Below are 19,702 nucleotides of genomic sequence, written 5' to 3' on the forward strand. Positions count from 1 at the left end.
GAACATTGTGACCCCCCTCCCCCATACACAATTTCAGTTACAATTTTAGGTCATTCAAATTATTGGTATATACAGTTACTCAGAATATTGTTCGTGTGAGAAGTAAAAGAAAGCAAAAATTACAATAAGCCTTAGTACATTAGGTACACTCCCTACATATAATTATAACACATATGGTGATATATTTACAACCGTGTGATCCCCCACAAACTTTATTAATGACGAAAAAACACACATTTTAGCACAAACATGCTATTTTGATGTCACATTTCTGTTCGTACAGTGCAATGAAAATATACAAACATAAAAAATGTTAAAAATTAGACAATTTAATAGCCAGAATCATAACCCTTGGCCTTAATAACCGCTTGGCATCTCCTGTGCACAGAAGCGACCAAGATCATGCGGGTGTCTGGGCTGATTCCCTCCCACTCTAAACCTACGACCCTCTTCAGAAATGTTCTCTTGGCTTGCACATGTTTATGGACACGTTTCTTCAAAAATGTCCATAAATGCTCAATCGGATTCAGATCTGAACTTTGAGCTGGCGTTTTCGGCTGCTTTGGTGCATTCTAGATCAACCAGTCTCTGTAGAGTTGAGCAGTATGTTTGCTGTCGCTATCCTGTTGGAATGTGTCACACGTGGTAACCCCATTTGCTAGGCACTTCGTTTCGCGTTATTCTTCAGAATATTGTATAGACATGTTTGTCCATGATTCCACCAATGACTTGTATTTTCCCAGCTTTTTTAGTCGACATACAGGCCATGGCAACATTGTCCTACGTATTTGCCTTCCTCCACACTCTGGTCACACCATCTGATTCGTGCAGGTTAATTTTGATTTAATCGGACCAGATCACGTTGTTCTAATACTCCTGATCCTTACGTAAATGCTCCTTATGAAATCTGACTCTTTCGATATGTTTTATTTCTGCTTGTGAATGGCCTTTTTCGTGCTATTCCGCCATGGAATCCACATTTATATAAAACCCGTCGGATGGTCTCGTTGCACATTTCTTTCCATGTTGCTTCGTCAATGACTGGACGTACAGTGGCTCCGGAAAGTATTCGTCTGAGCACAATCAGACTGTCAAACCACGTATAGCACTTTGCAAAAGAAGAAAAGCATGAGCAAAATGTAATACCGACACACGTCCACATTCGTTCTGCGAAAATTAAGAGAAAAGGCAAAAATATTTCCTGCTGTGTTCGAACACAACACAAATATCGAAAATCATGTCATATTACGCACCAAAACTAGTATTCGTCTGCTACATACTTCCATGAAATCACGCCCCCTAGGTACTCGCTTTTGAGACGCAAGGTGAATCTCGTGTAGTACAAGTACGAGCTTTCTTCTGTTGCAACAGGGAATGTGCATCTTGGAGGCCACGGTTGAACCTGTGTGGAAAAATGGGGCGCAATTCGAAGGAAACTACCGAAGAGGAAAGGCGTATTGTGGTGAGTTTGTTTCGTAGTGGTAAATCTTTCACAGACATAAGCAAAACACTCAGTAGGCCAATCACCACAATTAAAAGTATTGTGTATAGGTTTAAGAACACAAGAACATACACAAATGCCCCAAGAAATGGCCGACCTCCAAAGCTAACACAGAAAGAAAAACGTGTATAGTGCGGAAAGTTGCGAAAAATCCGAAAATGAGTGCCCCAAAGTTGGTTACTGAGGTTGCAAATGAAACTGGAAAAACGGTCTCAGCAGAAACAGTAAGAAGTGTTCTCCACGAAGCTGGGTATCGGGAAATAACTGCCCGTAGAAAATCGTACAAAGGACTGACTACGTCAAAGTACACAAAAATGACACATATGACTATTGGAAGAAAGTCATATTAACAGGTGAGAGTAAATTTAATCTTTTCAAGTCAGATGGACGGGTCATGGTGTGGCGGAAGAAGAACACAGAACTGGCTGAGAAGAATCTAAGACCGACTGTGAAACATGGTGGAGGTTCAATACTTGTATGGGGGTGCATGAGTGCCAGTGGTGTTGCGGATCTGTGCTTTGTTGAAGGCATCATGAATCATACAGCATACATCAACATCCTGAAGTCCCACCTTCCCAAAAATGTGCATGATATGGGTCTATCCGATGGATACATCTTCACCCAAGATAATGAACCTAAGCATAAAGCTCAGAAAATCAAGTTGTGGTTACTATATAATACACCACACTGGATGGAAACACCTCCACAGTCTCCAGATGTTAATCCCATAGAGCATGTGTGGAATATGCTGGAGGAAAACATACGCAAACACAACATTTCTAATAAAAATGATCTGAAGAAAGCTCCAACGACTGAATGGCGTAATATTTCACAGGAAACGACAAGTAATTTGGTTCGATCAAAGCCACGAAGGATGGAAGCCATCCTTAAAAGCAAAGGTGGTCCCACCAAGTATTAACCATATGTAAAGATGACACACTTTTATTTTTATGTATTGCAGACGAATATTTATTTGGCATCGGATGATGCGTGTTAATGTATTTTTTGTTGTAATTCACTTTGTATGACAAATACGACATTTCCTTTTGTATATTTTTTTTGTGTGCAAACCAATAAGTAATCGAGTGCAATTTGTGTTCTTTTTTATTGTAATTTAATGCCAGTCTGTACATCCAATAACACATTCCTCTATACAGACGAATACTTTCTGGAGCCACTGTAGTTTTGGCACACTAAATCTAGGGTTGTGTCTAATATTGTGAATTACTAAACGTCCTTCTCTGGAATTTAGTTTCCTTTCTCTTGACTTTCGTTGTACATTTTGTGTTGAACCACTGTATCGGAATTTGTTAATGGTATACTGAACTCTGGAGTGCGTTCTGTTCACTAACTGGCCTATTTTCCTCATGGAAAAGCCTTTTAAAGCCAGATTTACTATTGCCTCTTTCAGGTCTGCACTCAGTTCCTTACTCTTCAAAATTACGGACGGAGTGACCAAACATAACAACGAAGCTTTTGTATGGTAAAAGTTACCTCTGACCTCGCGTTATCTGATTGCTGGGCACACACACACCTGCCTGACTCTGCAGTGTACGAACAGAAAAGTGGCAAGTTTTGTCTGTCTCTATCTGTAATACCTTTGTTGAATGAATGATATCAATTTTAATGCGCCTCGGCACTCTCTCACATACTTATGTGTATTACTTACCAACAATAATGACAACATGATCCATACCATGTGGTAAATTACGGTCAACACTATGATATTTGCCCTGTGTGAACAACATTGTGAGTAACTGTGTCTTCACATTTCAATAGTGTTCATTTCGTGGGCGTTTTCAAAGCAATTTTATTCAAATTGAGGCCCGGAACTGTATAGCCTCCTTAAGCCCCTTCATAAATTCGGACCTGGCTTCATGGATTTCATCGACTCATTCTCATCGCCGCGAAAAATCTAGAGAGGTATGCATGTGCAGTTTGTCCATAGAACCACAGACATTTTCATAAAGTAAACACCGATTTAGAATACAAAATTGCTTGTGTTGGGTGTTTCTCAAGCGCGGAAAAGTGAAGTAAAGATATTAGGAAAATTCCCTCCAAAAAAATATCAGAGCGTAAGAGCACCGAAAGGAAGGTTTGCCGGGGTTAATACTTCCCTCCCCCCACTTTTGGACTTGATTTTCTTGAAAAACAAATAGATTAATATTATTATTTAGCTCTATTTTCCTATCCATAATGACATTCAAAAGCTTTTCTTTCTTCCTGCGGTTGAACCTTGGTCGCTCTAAAACTAGCTGGGTGTGATTAGGTATCAGAGTAATGCTAGGTTTGTAGAATGAGTGCCAAAAGTTTGATTACTGCAATACTACAGCACGACCAGAAGGAAAAAAACACTTGGACGAAAAGTCCCCGCATATAGCTTCGCCTTCTTCCGTTCAGCTCGGCCCCGTTTTGGTACCAGGTCAATCTCCGCGTGGAGTCTATTGCCGTATATGATTTCTAATGATTTATTTATTGAAATTTTCCAGTACAGCAGAAGCTATTTTAAACCAGAAAGAAACAATAGTTTTAAAAAAGAAGAAAAGCAAAGGCAATCATTACTTACACATAAATTAATTACAAATACATTGTTGAAAGGGGCACCAAAGACTCGCAGATCGTTTCATCAACCTCTAGGTACTCATATAGCTCTTTTATCTAAACATCTATTCAGGTTTTAAAATACTATCCAGCCTTCTCGCCGCGTACCACTGGTTTATAATCACTTACATAGACAATTACTGCGTGGTTCAAACGCATTTTCGATGGAAAATTATTCGGAAGTCGCGCTTCTAGAGACGGATTAAAAAAAAGTCTACCCTGTTCCCAGGAATATATTTTTTCCCCATCTGACGTAACTGCTCTGTGACTGAGCCAACGCACAGATTGAAAAAAGTGCTTCAGTCTTCCCCTAAGTCCAAAAATACAACTGTGTACAGGTGTTGCAGCATCTCACTCTTGGGAGGTTGGGTTATCGACACCAGCAATTGCCCCTGACATGGATTTTACTTCACTTGCAGAGCTGGGACCACCATTTCCTCAAAGGAAAAATGTATTACAGATTACAATTTTGTAAAAGCTAAGATTGAGCGTTGGTTGTTCGCTAACGAGAGAGACAGACACTCGTGTTTTGCCACTAACATGGTAGAGAACATTTGGATAACGTGATGATAAAAAAAATAGTGCTGATATGATGAATCACAAAGGAATACGGAGCCTGGACTCGAACCAGATCATGAACGAAACATTTTGGCATTGGCGGTTGTATGGTTTCTCACCTATTGTTAAGTGTCAATCAGATTTTAAATGGTTGTTAATGTGTTTGGCATTACGAGACCTCGTTAATCAGCAGGCCTGATTTCTCCATCTTTTCATTCTCTGTTTCTGCCTTCGTATTTTTTGTACTTCTTCCTCATTTCTCACTCGGTTTCTCCATCTTTTCTTTCTCTCTTTTTGCCTCTGTAATCTTTCTATTTCTTTCTCCACTTGGTTTCTTCAACTTTTCGTTCTCTATTTCTACTTCTGTATTTTTTTGTATTTCTTCCTGTTTTCTTGCTCGATTTCTCTACCATTTGTTCCTCTATTTCTGCCTCTGTATTTTTTGTATATCATCCTCTCTTCCTCTATCGTTTTCTTTCTTTCCATATTCCTTTCTCTCACGCTTTCTTTTCCTGTGCTTCTACCTTCTTCGCCTTTCTTCTTATGTTCCTCTATATCCCTCTACCAGATACTCTCCTTACTTCAGTCTCCATGCATCATCAGCAGAAACGCCCAAAAAAATAATAATAGCTATTCTCGGGTCCAAACTGCGGGTATCTCGTTTCGTGACAAATCGATCCCTCTCTCACCCTCCTCCTCCATCACCAACTTTCCAGGAAGTCAACGAGTTCGAAGCGCCATTCAACTTTGTGGCAACTTATACAAGATATTGAACTTCAGAATATAAACTCTTTTTCACGATCTGGTTCACCTTGGTGTGACGCCTCAGATGTTAAAGGAGAACTTCCCAGGGCACAGATGGAGTTAAACTACTTCCGAAACGAGTGATTTCCAATTACAAATAGCAACATCACTAACCACAGCAGAAGTCAAAGTTTCATTGCTCTTTACACAGAGATACATTACTTGGGATTGAAAGTAGGATCCGAATTGCTGGTGCCATTGCAGAGAATAGAATCTTGGAACACTTGATCACTCGGTAGTAGTATTAACCACTATGCTATCAGAGGGACATCTGAAATCGGAAGCAACTACATTGTAAAAATCTATTGCGTTCCGTTTTTGTACATTAACAGGCAGACTGTTTAATTTAAAAGCCGAATACTTTAAACTTTAAGAAATCCTAACAGTATGCCCGCCCTAAAATGGACGTATTTTAACAAAGTGCGTATGTGTGGATGGGTTCAGAAAAAAATATAATGTACATTAGAACTCTCTCTGTCTCTCTCTCTCACACACACACACTCTCACACACACAAACACAGTGTTTTAAGTAAAGGCAGGAAACTATCTTCTTTTCCTGCTTCTACATTTGGTAATATAATTTAGCCTTGTTTCCATATTGAAAACACTAATGTTGATGACCAAGGCAGTTTATTAAGATTTAAAAACACTTTACATGTAACGTTTCTACTCTCTATCAGGGTCTTCCTTCAGTTCTTAGTCTGAGGAAGACCGTGATAGAGGGTACAAATTTTACATGTACAGTGTTTTTAAATCTTAATAAACTGCCTTGGTCAGCAACTTTAGTGTTTTTCTATATTTGGATTGATCGATTGATCTGCTTCATTTTACTTCGCTTTTGTGCCACTTTTGGCTAATTTGCGAAGATGGGGATGAGTGATGATATGATGAAATTGATGAATGGATACTCACGAACATCCGTGCCCAGGCCGGGCTTCGAACCCGGAACCCCTGGTGTCGTAGCGCGTCTCTATTTCGAAATTAGTTTCCAAGCAGGAAACGAAAATATCCTCACCTATGCTATCATAGTTATTTTGTATTCTTTTTCAGTTAATAAATCATGTCTAGCAGTGTTGATTCTAAATTAATAGTTTTACTCCAGTTCCTGGAATTGTAAGTTACTAATACAAAATTCTGTTCTTAATAAAAATTACATGCATCTTTTAAATTTAATTTCAAGAGTACCGGTACTTTACAATATAATATGCAGATCAAAAAGGTGATAATTAGAGCCCGGAAGTTTGGCAAAATGCCTCTTTTTATCTACTGCATATATTGATAAAATTTTTCCGGATATACGTTTCTTATGTTGTTTCGAATGTTTTGGAAGCCTTTTCATTTTGCCTATTTTGCCTATTTGGGACCCCACTGCCTATTTTTAATTATAATGCCTTTTTTTGCCTTTTTCAATGAAATTTGACATTTTTTTTAAAAAAAATGTGTATATAAATTATTTTTCTCCCAAAAAACGTTGTTGGCATTTATTTTTCTTCCGTTTATTATGTGAATAATTTTCGCCTTATTTAAGTAATATTGAACTCACGCATGTTTCAACATTGCTGAAGGAGAAAAGTGTGTGAAAAAAGTATTTCATGCTGAGTCAGGATATTGCCTTTCGGTTAACATTTCTTGTGCATGATTGACTGCTGAAGTGGACAGGTTGATTTCGAACACAAAGAAAATATTTCTGAAATCTCCCTCTCGAACCCGAAAATTTCAGGAAGTTGCGATTGAGCTTAGTTTACCTCAGCAACCAGTCTTGACGAGATGGGGAACCTGGATATCAGCAGCTATATATTATGCTAACAACCTTCAAAAAATCAGTGAGGTGATCGATTATCTTCCAGATAATGAAGCGGCTTCAATTCGTGAAGTGAAAAAACTCCTGTGCTATTCAAGTTTACTTTTGCACATTATGGTGCATTGCCAGAGACAATTACAATTATAGCATCCATGAAAATCTTCGAGGAATCTATGCAGCAGATGATGGAAGTGCCAGGGGTCAGCTGTTGCGGAAAAGTGCTAACGGGTAGTGAATGCAAATGAGGACTTGAAACAATTGAAAACAATTTGTGATATTCTAAAAGGTGAAAATGCTGTTACCAAAATGAGTCCAGCTACATTAGCTTGTTATATGTATGCTCCAATAACTTCTGTCGAAGTAGAAAGATCATTTTCTATTATGAAAAACATTCTCTCTGACAGACGACTATCAATGAATGTTTAGAACTTAAAAAGCACCTTGTAGTTATGTGCAATCAAGACGGAGAAAATTGAAATGCTCTTCCCAATTTAGATTTTAACATTTTGCCAGAAATTATAGATAAAAGTAAGCGACTTCTAAATGTGCCTTTTTTCGGTTTATTTTGCCTTTTTTTCATTTTTAGTGCCTATTTACCACATTATAAATGCCTTTTTGCCTGCCTATTTTAACGAAAATAAATGCCTGAACTTCCGGGCTCTAGTGATAATATTCCGATAGTTAAGCTAGCCACCATAATACCTAGTTCCTTCGACACGCACAAGAAGTTTACATTAAGAAAATATGTGACCGCCGACATGCGCATTAGACTTCTGCGCACGCACTTTGAGAGCGAAAGGCAGTGAGTGGGCGGAGTCTTCGGTGCGCAGAATCAATTTGCCAAACTCGCAAGGAACGTGCCTACAAGATGGATACGATAAGCCAATTAAACCAAGACTGAAAGGCATCAAATTGATCGAAAACAAATGGGTTTCCCGTTACGGAAGACAAACAGGAAAATTGTTTCAATTTCTCCTCCAGAAACTATTAAATCTGATGATAATATTCTAAAAACAGAGAGAGAGGAATAATGACAGAAACCAAGCAGAAACAAAGGCTGCATCGCGATGTAGTTTCTAACGGACTCGTTTTCACTATAATTTACCCATCATGCACCACTGCACATTGCATTTCATCTGTTGACGGCACTAATTATTTGCCGTAATGGCAAGTGAACATGATCATTATGTCTTAACGTTACACGTTTCTCTGCAAGAACGAGATACAGTGTTTCCGACCGTCTGCATTTCCCTTCAGTGAGTAAAATATTTCCCTCACCGTGCAATATAAATTCCACATTATCCATTGCTTACTTTTTCTTACTGAAACACTACATTTCGAGAGAGGGGTAACGCTTAACCGATTTTCAAGCGAACCACTTTTTGCTATATTTTTACGCTGGTCATGGAAATCGAACAAACTATATTTCAGTTACTGTTACACCTACCCAGTGACAGTACCAGTAAAAAAACTGCATAAATAAATGGTATTTTAGACCAAAAATGCATTTTCATGTGACTGCTCCCCCCTCCAGAAAATTTACCCACCCTAAAAACTCACATGTAACAAACAGCAGTACAGAATTTCTGCCGCTTTTGGCTAACCGCGACGATGAGAATGAGTGATGATATGACAAGATTGATGAAGGAACACTCACAAAGAATACCCACAATGTCAAGGGCAGGATTCGAATTCGGGCCCTAACGCTGTGATAACCACTCCGCCACGGTGATGAATGTAATAAGACGAAATGGATAACGGGACAATCAGAAACATACAGGGAGGTTATTTCAGTCGTTCACCGCCAGCGTGTCGGCCGTTCGGCGGACTCTTCATGCAACAGGTCCCGGCAAATTGCATTACAGGAAGTCCGTAACAGAAACAGCTTGTTTTCTAATGTTTCCACTTTTCACAATTACAGTTACAATTACAATTGAAATAAGCACTTAACTTGTCGCAAGGATTGCAGAAAAAGGTGCCCTCGCAATTACAAATATTTCTGGCACCTTATTTCTGACATCTAATCTTAGATTAGTCATCGCTGCTTTATCCTCAGTTGTCGCGACAGCGCCTGCAGCTTATCGGGGGTTGGGTGAGTTGTCAGCCGCGAGAGGACGCTTCATACTGCACGTGTCGGCAGTGATGCCAACCGTAGGGACATTTCCCTCCGCATAGGGACTTTTCACTAAATTTCGCCCGCGTAGGAACGTAGGGACAGATTTTGCCAAATGAGGGAAAACGTAGGTACTTTTTTCAATCTTGGTAAATTACATTTTATGAATTAGTTTATCTGGATACTTTAGCGAGGAGGAGAAAAAAGAACTAACTAACAAATCTCCATCAGAATTTTGGAACATGTTATCGGTTACCAAAAACTTTCAAGGCAAGTTCCTTTTTGAAAACATTTCCACTCTCGCGAAAATAGTGCTAACATTGCCGCATTCTAACGCGGAAACGGAAAGAATATTTTCAATGTTAAGTGATACAAAAACAAAAAAAGGGAAATAAAATGGGACTAAAATTGTTAAAGACTGCAGGAAATACAGCATCACCAACCAACATCTATCTCTTCACAGCAGCAGCATGTATGACTTCAAATAACATAATCAACAGTAAACGACTCAACGTTATTCATTAGGGATGTGCTGGATTCTTTACTTTAAAAAGTCGTTAATTCTCGACGTTTTCTGCCTTGTAAGTTTCTGGAACTTATCGAAAGTTGTAAGTTTTTATTCTAGAAATGCAAAAACAATCACTTAAAGTGAAAATGACTTGTAAAATTCGAGATTTCCAGTGCTTCGGGAAATTTCGAACATTTCCCGTCCAGAAAATTTTCCGACTTGGTCGGGAAATTGCAAATTTTTCAGTCCCGAATGTCGGGATTTAAAAAAATTACCGTCCCGATCCCGTCCCGACCCAAAACATTCTGTCCCGCACACCTCTATTATTCATTAAGGCAAGAATTTACAATACCGGACCAGTCTGTAATTTCTATGCTACGTCTTATACTCACGAAATAATTATTCGTGATGACTTATCTCAAGTTAACATGTTGTGGTGAGGGGGGAAAATGTTCATTAACGTGTAGAAGTTGTAAAATAAGCTTTTCAATTCTCGCAATGATTCTCTGTATACAAGTATGGTAGCCATATTTGTTGATATGAACAAATTACAATTAGTTACGCTGTCTACAGCGTTGCCACACTGTTGATTTCATACTTGGAGAGCATGGATCGTGTAAGAATGGCGGAAGAGAACAGTAAAAGAGTTGTTAATGTTGTACAGATTTTTAGGTGGAGTGTGCAGGCGGATGGCTGTGGGCTAATTAATAAATTTATGGATTTCAGTATATTGCCCAAAGAACGTGCTTACATGTGACAGCGACAATCACGATGTAGAAGAACTGATTTGATTATAGGTAAATTTGGCAACAGTACATCAATCATAAAATTGCAGGATACGAAAATGGCGTCTTCGATGATGAACGTTTGCTGTTAAAGTGCTACGAAAATAATATTTTTTTATCGGTTCGTAATCACAATTACCGCAAAACCATTCAGGAATAGCCCCACTGACCATTCTCGGTAAGGTTAGGTTAAGTTAGGTTAGGCAAGGCAAACATACCGGTAGTTAAAATTTGGGCTCGAAAAAAACATGCACGGGTAGCCCAACAAACCAATGACGGATAGCCCCACGAACCATTCAGGTACGGTTAGGTTAGGTTAGGCAAACATAGTTAAAATTTGGGGTCGTAGTAATATCAGGAATGTATATTTCGTTTTTTAAGTATTGGAAACACAAAATCTTCCGGTAAATAATGAGCAATCGTGCCGATCGCGGACCACTCAATTTCACTTATTTTGCAATTTCTACACGTGACCCCCCAAATCTTAACTTCAAATTCGTGATTAGGAGGCCTCAATTAGTGAGTATGCAAAATATTACAAAAATCGGGGAGGGGTCATGTATTGTAAATTCGCTCCTTCATTAATTGTGGAAGCACCGAGCAGAAAGATTTGGTAAGTAAATGTGTATATTTTACCTTCTGTTTTGCATGCTAATGAGGTGTTGTTTTTTTTAGTCACTTTACTTGGCGTAGGGACATTTGGTCAGTTGTAGGGACATTGCTGAAAAATGGTTAGCAACACTGTCGGCTACCAGACGTCAGTGTTCGTTCATGTTCAATTCTGTTTGCGTTCAACAGTACGCGTGTTGCTTATACTGTGTTATTGTAATGTGCTACTCATGGCCAGTGCTTTATTGTGTGTTAATTGTTATTCATTCATTACTTATGTCGTTAAACAAATATAGTCTTGAACAGAGAGTTTTTATGTACGATAATTACGTGAAAACGAATTCTTGCAGAAAAGTGGTCAGGCAATTACGAGAGACAGGATCTCTTGAACCTAAGAAACGTGTTGTATTGCTGTTGAAGGAGGTCATTTTCAACATCTCTTATAACACAGGAGGTTAGTGATCATCATTATTATTACTTTTAAATATCATTTTACGCTTTCGGTTTGCTTTATGCGCCGGGATGCTGTCTTCCCTTTCTGACAACTGACGATAAAGTAGCGATGTCTAATAAGATTTTCTGTCAGAAATAAGGTGCCAGAAATATTTGTATTTGGGAGGACACCTTTTCCAACATCCTTGCGACAAGGTACGTGCTTATTTCAATTGTAATTGTAACTGTAATTGTGAAAAGTGGAAACATTACAAAACAAGCGGTTTCTGTTACGGACTTCCTGAACGCAATTTGCCGGGACCTGTTGCATGAAGAGTCCGCCGAACGGCCGACACGCTGGCGGTGAACGACTGAAATAACCTCCGACACTACACAAGCCCCACTGGCTGTGGATTCAGGCGCCAGATTCGTTCATATATTTGTCACTATCTGCGACCAGGCTACAGAAAGATGCCTACTTTCTCATTCATTTGAACCGAAGTACAATTGCATTAAATTTTATGTTTTCCTTAGCTTCACCAAGATTCAGTTGTGCCGAATTATTCAAGTCACGTCACATGACAAATTCAAGCTTGCCTACTAATTATATGGGTTACAATATAGTTCTTGCAACCATTTGTAAGTAATTATAGCTAATTTACTTTTAAAAAGTTAGGTTATCCGGGACTTTATGTCCTATAAAACTGTAAAATATGTATGTAATTATGTCATATAAATTGGAAAATATGTCATGAAAAATTACAAATATGTCAGAAAATGCAGAAATATTCCCAGTAAAGTCAAAAATATGTACAACAATACTCTCGAATTTCTCCCATAGCCGATAGAGTAGAGTAGGGGCTGTCATGTACCGATTTTTGTGAAAAGTGAAAAAGGCAAAGAAATGAGAACGAAACTTCTTTACTTCCCGTGGAACAATGAGAGAGAACATTTTTGCTCAATAATGTTTGCATGGGCATCAATTGTCGGCGGGATAAAAAAAAAAGGTGGGATATTATTGTTCTGTACTAAGAAAAGACTGCACCTTTCTTCCTCCGTAATTTCCATATCCTGCCATCGACAATATGAACTGTCCGTTGTGCTAAAGCTACGAAGAAAAAAATATGAAATAACCGATTATGTGCGAGAGAATTACGAAATTATACAGAAATATATCTTATTACAACAAATTTGAAGAAATATGTTGTAAAAACGCGAAATTAGTGAAATATGTCAAAATATGCTTTGTCAAGTTTGTCTATTAAGGCTGATTTTCATCCGATATGTAAAGATCTCACCCCAATAATAGATCCGAAGCCAAATGAAAAATATGTTATAACGAAGTCCCGGGCCCCTTTCCAGCCCCAGCAATAAGCTTAATTTAATTTTGTGGAAAACATTACTGGTAGGCGTCAACTATGCATTTTGTTTATTGCATTACATTTATAAAAAAAGAAAAAGTAAAGTATGTGAAAATGATCCGGCCATGTGGATATTTTCCCTCCACAGGGAAATTTCCTGTGACAAGTCTACCATTCTCAATCTGTCTCACCCCTTTCACTTGCACTGACTGGAGGTATATAAAAAATATATTCAGGCAATTCATTCCCGTCACGTCGAAGGCACAGGTAAAACATCCAGAAACCCAATTCACAGTGGAATTAGCATGCTAATTAGCCTCGTGTGTCATTCAAGAAATTCAGTCCGTGAAAGGGTCGAAATAATCACTTGATGGCACAATAGGAACAGCTCTGAAGAAGCATAAGATCTACTTTCTTCTTTACGGCATTGTGAATTTCGATAAAGAACTGTGAGAGGCAAAGTTTCTCTATCGGTATCTTGTGAAGCAAACTACTTACGATTACATTTATATTAATGATGTTATGCGCAATAATATCTCACAAGGACAGACGAAACTCAAAGATCCTATTGTATTAAAATACTGTTTCAAGTAGCAAGGGGCGTGAATGGCCCTTTCTTGAAGAATTACTGTTTGATTTGAGACAGCAAAGGGCTCCTCACAAGTCTTCGGAGGGTGAGGTCTGCCCTCCGGAGGGTGACCACCTCTGCTCAACTCTTTCCCAACCTTTTTGAAGCTACATATTCTTTGGATTATCACCTCTGCCATCATCTTGTACCCCAGCTGTATTGACGTTACCGAGGCGACCATTTAAAAATCGAGGTGAGAACGACACAGGACCTCCGTAAAATCGAAGAAAGAGCAGACTCGTTTGAGACCAGTAAACTAAGTGCAGCTACGCCAAAACAACTCTACTGCGTCCCTGGTTACACACCAAGCGGAAATGTTAATTTAAATATGTTAATTATAGTTCATGTTAATTATTTATGTATGACTTAATCAGAATTGTTGTAGAGGAAAATAACCAAACTCCACGAGTAAAATGCCCTAAGTAGGACCCCTCAATGAATGCCTAACATTACAATTGTACCTGAAACAAAGGGTCGTTACTCGTTAGTAAAGTCCTTCTACATATTGTTTCAGATGTTCAAGCGAAAAGGCAATGCAGGTGCGAGAAGGTGGGATGTCCAACAAAGGGAAAGGGCGATTGACGCAGTTAGGATATTGGTAGTCTACATTATATTACTTTTGTACATCTATATTCTTTATGCAAGCTCAATAAATGTAACATTTACTACATATCATATATTTACATTTCTTTGCGTCTTTTCCAATTTTTGGAACTTGTTAAAGGAGGGGTCCAACTTTGGCCACTTTTTCTCCGTTGTTACTTTTCGTCCCTTTTACAGAAATGCTTACTGGCAAAGCATCATGCGCTTTAAGGTGGATTAAGTTACTCAAAACGTTAGCAAACATATCAAAGAACCCATTTTATTAAATATCTAATAGAGATAATATGCCATAATGACACCAGGGATGAAAAACAAAACGGGAGTCCTACTTTGGTCACTTTCGTCTACTATTCCGTCAGAGAAAACTGTGAACTTGTGAAAAATTGATAAAATTCTGGAGTGCAGTTCGAAGTGTCGAAACGAGTAGTAAAACAGATTATTTTTTTGCGTTATTGATCTCCATACGATGTAGACGTTTGTACTGTTCGACCACGGAAGACGAGCTTAGCTCAAGTGGGAGCATTCAAACTCGAAAGGAAAAGTACTTCGAAACATGCGCCGTATTTGAAGACACGTTGAAATTCCTGCAACTTACACCCTAACCTGTAAAACAAACTACTCTCTTGAATTTTACCATTACCGAGGGAATATAATTATAGGAACTTTAGGGTATGTTAATGATTCCATAACACCGGCAATTTTCCCTGATTGTACACGAAACAAATGAGCTGCGCAAAAACTTCAAAAATCACAGGATGTATTGTGGGTGGAAAAATGAACATTCGGCCGACTCAAAATCTCTCAATTACCTCTGAGTCACTCTCATGCTTCAATTTTTATCAAGCACCCTTGAGTCATTTCTACGTCCCAATTCAGACTGCAGGCTAAGGAAAAATTCAACATCTCGTCGACAACATGGGTCCCCGAAGAACAATACGTTTCTCCCAGTATTGGATTAAGACCGGGGAGTATGAACTCCTGAAAGAGGAAGGGAGAGGGATAATGTAGTTGGGAAACTGCTGACCTGGAAGATTCTCCCCCTCCTAACGACTTCTGCAAAGGAGAAAACTTTGGTCCTCACCGGAAAAAGGGAGAAAACAAATCAATCCACTGGACTTCCGGACCATTCACTATCAATTTACTCCGACAAATCACGTGTACTCTACAACAGCGCTATAATTTTTCCATGCCGAAAAGCTTGGTATGACAAGAGTGGCTAATGTATGACCCAAATGAAATTCAAAGAAAATTTCCCCCACCCAAAAAAAAGTTTTAATAAATTGTAAATGACGTTCAGTAACTCCCTCCCCTTTAAATATTGTAATTTTTTCACGTTAGTGACCAAAATTCGCGGAATTCAAGGAACTGACGATCGCTGGGGTGATGTCCCAATTCAGGACATCCTAATTCAGGAACCGCTGCCTCGGGAGGGAAGGGGGAGATGTAAGGGCCTGTTTTTGAGAGGTTCTTAGCGTTACTGCACTGCACGTTGCCCTGAAGTACTACGTACATTTATTATTCATTTACTTGCACCTCATTTGCTTGTAGGTTAGGTTAGGTCAGCACTTACACAGGTGTATGTAATGCAAACTATTCCAAACGCCAATTCATCCTCCAGCCGTAGGACTTCCTGAGTTGTGAAGACATTTCACTGAAATATCCTACTGGTTCCTGAAATAACGCTATTTTCATTGGAATTTCCCGAGTTGGGAATCCTGAATCGGGTATAAACCATAGCTGGACACCATTAAGAATACACAAACACACATGGAAAAGCAGAACACAAACCCTACAGAGAATTATCGAGGCTATGGATCAAGGCACCAGAGCCTTGTCAGCCTGAAAAATTGCACCCCAGACTGTATTACGTGCCTTCAGTAAAAATCACCCCTTACACCCCATAATCCGCTCTTGATGAAAGGAGGTTACGATTAACACAGATGTTTAAAAGTGACGAAATAATCAACAGGGAAATATACATTTTTGGTATTCTGAAATAATTACTATTTCTGAAGATATAGAAGATTAACCCCATATTTTCTCTCTCAAAAAGTAATTTACCTACCTAGGTACAATCAATTCACACAATGCATATTTGTCATTTTATCTCCTTTGTAGTATATACCCGAGGAAAGGGATGCTCTATCAGTAAATGGCCACATTTCCTCCTTATCTAGCCCAACATTGTTGCATGATTTATTGGCCTTGTTCCTGAAATTTCCTGGTAAGAGATAAAGAGGGTGAATTAACCTCACAAATATCTTGGCGAAAGGCGATTACTGTGTTTATTTCTCGAGACATTATCTGCGAGATAATAAGAGTTCACAAGGAGGATTGAGTAGCATGCTCTAAGATAACTAATTCCCCGGTGAAAATCCTTGGTATTAAAAGCTGTGATCCTCCTGTTAACATTTGTCATAAGCCATAAATGAAAATCTCCAATCGACAATGAGGATAAACGAAGGTTCTGAACGGAAACTATGACACATCCTTGCCTTGCCCAGGGTTCGAAGTCTTCCTCCTTTTCCTGGTATTGCAGTGTACTGGTTAACCAAAAAACACTAAATCAGATGACCAAGGCACTCTTATTTATACGTAAAAAAAACACGATATACATAACTTCTCGACCTTGTATCAATGCCTTCTTCAGACTAAATAACAATTTCAATGAAAAAATATCACACACGAAGATTATATATGCATACAAGCTCCGTTGTCTAAACACAAAATCTGGGCCCTGTCTCAAGGCACTCAAGTGTCAATTTCTTCTCCACGTAGAACATTTTTGCATGTGGAAGAGGTTTTGGCGCCTCGACCAACAGAGGATAATTAAGCCCTGTCTCTCTCTTGAAGGGTCTGCTCTCGTTCTCGTGTCGATATCGAAGATGCTACCTCGGTTTCGCTCTGGCCTCGATATCCGAGACGATTTAGTTTGTATTAGGTTATTTTACGTACGTTTTCTGCCACTTTTGGCTAATCGCGACGATGGGAATGAATGTTGAGGATATGCACGAAGGGACAATCACAGTTGGGCGACATAATCAAGGAGTCCCGGGACTGATACCCAGTGGAGGCACATAGTGGTTCGATTCCCACTTTAAACTGTAGGTCCAGTCCCGATTAGCGTATCTGTACTTAAAGCAAAAAATCAACAACAATAACTTATGAGCGACACAACACATTTCCCACAAATGATTATCCTGGCTGTGAGTCCAGGCGCCAGAGCTTCGTCAGCCTGAAAAAAGAATCCCTGGGTATATTAACGTGGAAGAGAGGTCGACATCTGAGTGCACCCATTACAGCACCAATTCCGAGACGAGACCGCAATTTGTCTCGGTACCATCCCTAGAGAACGAGGCAGGAATTTGAAACTCGAGACGAGACTGCGTGAAGTCTCGTCTCGCCTCAGTTCATACTAAAGAGGCCAGCATAATTTTAGTGAAGCGTGCTTTCCGCGTCGACTTCACAAGTGAAAAACCCACGAGTTGTATTTTAGTTGAACATCACCGCAAAATGAATGAGAACAGTGCGGGATAAGATTTATGTGGATGCAACCATAAGGTCAGCTGCTCTGTTGTTATGTCGCAGTTTCACGCAGGCTTCACAGACATAATAGAATATCGTCCCTTGGGAAAAGAAAAAAAAGTACATACAGTACGGAACCTGGCCTGAACCCCTAGTGCGAGTTGAAATGTATTTCTTCGTCCGTTGCAAAGAGAAACGAATCCATTAGTTCCGGTGAGGATTATGTACTTTTGTCAGAAGTTACCCGAGAGCGTAAAATATTGTGGAGGAAAAGGAACTTCACTGAAGTTCTGTTCGTATCTGCTTTCCTAACGCGTGCTGGCGTAGTGGCCAGAATGAAATACGCTCTTTCATGCTTCACACGTGAAAGAATTCATTGCAATCGTTGTGTGTGTGCGATGAGCCGCAGTGGTCCAGTAGGTAGGACGTCTGGAGCTGTAGGCCCGGGTTCGATTTCCGTGATGGATAATTTCAGGTGAGAATTTGTCCAGCAATGCCCCTACATAGAGCGGCATGAGCGTGGTGCTGATCACATCACCTGCACAAAATGCCCAAGACTGTGAAGGTGTAGAGCCCTACTTTAATACACCCTCATGTGTTTCCACGGCATATTTTATACACACACACGCATTCACACACATGCGCGCGCGTTTCTTCAGTTTCAACGATATGAATGCTCGTTCAGCTTCTATCTTGTCCTGAATAAACGCAACAACATACCACAGATTTACAGTTGCTTCTAGTGGATTAATTTTGCAATTACCATAAACAAAATACATGCCTTACTTATGAATATACATAAATAATTATAATCAGGTAAATGTGTAAATTAGTCAAATATGATATATTATAGTTTACCGTAGTCTCGAAGTCAGTGCGTTCAATTTCGCCACCGAAGTTCCGACCTGGGCGTTCTTTTCATTAGCCCTTAATCAATTTCATCTAATCATCACTCACCCTCATCGTCACCATTACCAAAAAGGGCAAGAAAAGCGAAACTAAATAACACAAATTCAAAAACGAACCAAAGTATCGAACGAGACCGCGTACACCAAGTCTCGAAGAATAGTCTCGTTCTGGGCAATTCAAGATTCAAGAAAACTGAAACAAATTGGCAAGGAAGCAGATGACAACCTGTGCACCAACATCTGTAGACAAAAATCAATTTTAAAAAGCAGCAATGAACAATCTACCTGGTCATATACATGCATCCCACAGCTCTCCAAAGTGCAAAATATTTTCCGAAAATTGTTTCCGAAGACAGCCTCAAGGTCCCGCCCGCTCTCGAGATAAGGTTCTACTCACGCACAGATTTAAATTATCGATTTTCCAACCATTTCTTTCTCCCTGCGTACAGGCAGGGTTCGACTGAAAAAGTCTAGGTCTGCGTGTCAGCACTTCGTATAAAAACTTAAATCCTTCCATGCTGTAACCTTGAAGCTCATAAAATATACATTGTCATAATTAGCAGTTAGTTCTTACATGTTGCCACGAAGCGGTTGTTTTCGCATCCCGGCCGGCATCACAAAGGGATTCTTTAAAATTCTGATCTGCCATCATTGTTTATATTCCTGAGAGTACTCAAGTGACTGCTAAAGATCAGGTGTACTATTCTTTGTTAATGAAAGGTTTTCTGATACTGCGAGCCTCTGGTTTGTGAAATCACTAAACATGGAGACCTATATACCCGAATACCATATGCAAGTAAAACTATGCATATTTTACTTCTATTAATATATTCCGAATGCTTTGAAGTGCACGGAGACTCGATCTTCAGGCACAACTGCCAATTCTGTAGTTCTTTTTCCTGTGCACCTAGCCTCTATTCTAAACAACTGTGGTATATTTTGTAAATAACGTTCATCAATGACGT

The 19,702-nt window shown here is 39.3% G+C and overlaps 1 protein-coding gene across 3 annotated transcripts in view; it reads right to left on the reverse strand.

Annotated features, from left to right (window-relative positions):
* LOC145985432 (serine/threonine-protein kinase DCLK1-like) overlaps positions 1-19,702 on the reverse strand; it is a 201,284-nt gene that overhangs the window by 133,062 nt on the left and 48,520 nt on the right. The window lies entirely within an intron of this gene.

The sequence above is a fragment of the Lepisma saccharinum genome, chromosome 3, assembly GCF_977018435.1.
Source record: "Lepisma saccharinum chromosome 3, izLepSacc3.1, whole genome shotgun sequence".
Lineage (NCBI taxonomy): Eukaryota > Metazoa > Arthropoda > Insecta > Zygentoma > Lepismatidae > Lepisma > Lepisma saccharinum.